This window comes from Penaeus japonicus, unplaced genomic scaffold (genome assembly GCF_977035675.1).
Source record: "Penaeus japonicus unplaced genomic scaffold, GWHDUDI00000001_assembly GWHDUDI00000020, whole genome shotgun sequence".
NCBI classification, from domain to species: Eukaryota; Metazoa; Arthropoda; class Malacostraca; order Decapoda; family Penaeidae; genus Penaeus; species Penaeus japonicus.
Window position 1 is genome coordinate 27,217,294 of NW_028234422.1, and position 2,500 is coordinate 27,219,793.

Below are 2,500 nucleotides of genomic sequence, written 5' to 3' on the forward strand. Positions count from 1 at the left end.
GTCCCTCTTCTCCCTGCCTCTTCTGCACTAACCCTTACCCTCTCACTCTCCCCTCTCTTCCCCTACCCTCCCCTTCCCCTACCCCTACCTCTCCTCCTCCCTCCCTCCCTTCCCCTACCCCTACCTCTCCTCCTCCCTCCCCCTTCCTCCCCTCCCTCCTCCCTCCCCCTCCCCCTCCCCCCGTAGACAGCGGTCAGAGGCGCCAGTGCACACAGGTGAGCGAGTGTACTGGGGCGTGAGCAAGGAACTCTTGGTCTGTACGCGTGGCTGACTGATGGCCTCGATCAGGTTACGGTGTTACGGTGTTAGGCCACGCTGGGTTAGCTCTCCGGCTGTGCTGAGGGTGTGGAGTGTGTGTGTGTGTGTGTGTGTGTGTGTGTGTGTGTGTGTGTGTGTGTGTGTGTGTGTGTGTGTGTGTGTGTGTGTGTGTGTGTATGTGAGCGTGTGAGAGTGTGTATAGTACGTTTCTACGTGTGTAGAGGTATGTGTGTGTGTGTGCACGCGAGCTGCAACCACCATACATCATAACCTCCCTCCTCCATCGCTCTGTTGTAGTGACGTCATCCCAAACGTACCCTGTTATGACGTCAAGAACATCAAGAACCCGAAAGCTAATGACGTCACACCCTGAACCGCGCTGGTCAGTGACGTCAGCGAAACATAGCGGGAGGCAGTTGTGAATTATTGCTTCTCCTTATCTTTATCACTCCTCCTCATCTCCTTATTCGGAGAGGTTTTCTTCTCCTTTGTCTAGCAAGAAGATGCATATGCATGGCTTTGAAAAGGACTTGAAGAGGGAGATGAAAGAGAGAAAGAGAGAGACAAAGAAGGACGTATGTGAAAGACAGCAGATATTCCTATGATGATAAAAAGAAAAAGAATAATGAGATTTTACGTTAGAATGGGAGAAATGGATATAATAATTTCAGTAATTCTAAAAACAGTTAAAAAAAATGAACAACACTGATACAAAAAAGAAAGACAATAATTTTAATCAACATATCAAACTAATTATGTTAACAAGAGAACAATTACGTGACAAAAAACTATAATAACAACACTATCAGTAATGATAAGTAACAATGCATAACCACACCCCCCTTGACACATACTACCCCCCCACCCCCACCCCAACCCCTACAGACACACACACAAGCGCGTCTCCTGTTGTCTCTCGCCCGGAAGAGCGTTCCCTGCCAACGCTGTGCCAACGCCGTGACCCGTGACAACCCTTTCTTGGAGGGGAGGGTAGTGGGGAGGGGGAGGAGGGAGAGGGAGTAGACAAGGAGGAAGGGAGAGTGGGGAGGAGGAGGGGTGAGTGGTAGGGAGTGGGGTGACTGAAGGGAGCTCGGAGGGAGGGAGAAGAGAGAATTATCTCTATACATTTAGAAAACACTATTTTTTTTTTATCTTTTTAAGTTACATATCTTTCTATTTTATATTTTCCAAAAATAATGTGCGGATTGAGTGGTAGGAGAGAGGGGGGTTTGGGTGAGTGGAGGGAGTTGGGAGGGAGGGACGGGGGGTGGAAAAGAAGGACTGGGGAGGGTAGAGGGAAGGAGGGAGGGAGGGGAGGAGAGGAGGGAGGGAGAAGAGAGAATTGTCTCTATACATTCAGAAAACACGATTTTTTTATCGTTTTAAGTTACCTATCTTTTTATTTTTCATTTTCCAAAGGTAATGTGCGAATTAGTACATAAGGCTTCATGATAAATGAGTATTTATGAATACTTATACTCACAAATTGACACGAAAATCGTTAGAGAAAAAGAATCCCCATGAAGGCTATTCAAATTCGTATATCGGTGATATATATATAAAAAAATTCCTCTATCACATATAAACCAATTTTTCCTTCCACTTATAAAGATTTATTAAATTCACATCATGCCTTCGAAGAGAAAAATAAACAGAACCAAGAGAGCGACCATAAACAATAATCTTACTCGAAAAGAGTGAGGAAGAGGAAGAAGAAGAAGAAGAAAAAAAATCGAAAAAACGAAAAATTCTTGTGACTGAGATGTATTCCTTCCGGTAATTTTCCGCTAAAAATAGAAAAAAAAGACAGGCGAGCGAAAACACTTGCCTCTGGAGACGCATAATTGCCGGGGTGTAATTAACGATAATCGTCACTTATATATGGCCATGCGCGTGCTCATTAACCTTAGCTATTTAGCGCTCTTTTACAACCCGCTCGTAGTAAGCAGTTTGCGCTAAGTAAGAGCGAGTTGTGCTTGAAAACTACTTGATTATAGCAAAAGAAAAAAAAATATATATATATATAAATATGAGAATGTCATTATTTTTTGAGTTTATGAATTATGACGGATTTGCTTCTTTATCTATTACTAATACCAATGCTGTTTGTCATCAGGAATTATGATATAAGCGTTTTTTGAATGAGTAAATCCTGCAACCAATAATATCTTTCTCGGTTCTCTTTGGATAAACTGTTCTTTGTTCTTCTCTCCCTATCCCCCCCCTTTCTCTCTCTATCGTC

General features: G+C 43.6%; 1 protein-coding gene and 1 pseudogene across 1 annotated transcript in view; both read right to left on the reverse strand.

The window, feature by feature from the left end:
• LOC147469661 (uncharacterized) overlaps positions 1 to 523 on the reverse strand; it is a 6,690-nt pseudogene extending 6,167 nt beyond the window's left edge.
• The window catches only part of LOC122252127 (uncharacterized), a 302,966-nt gene that overhangs the window by 201,853 nt on the left and 98,613 nt on the right, over positions 1 to 2,500 (reverse strand). The window lies entirely within an intron of this gene.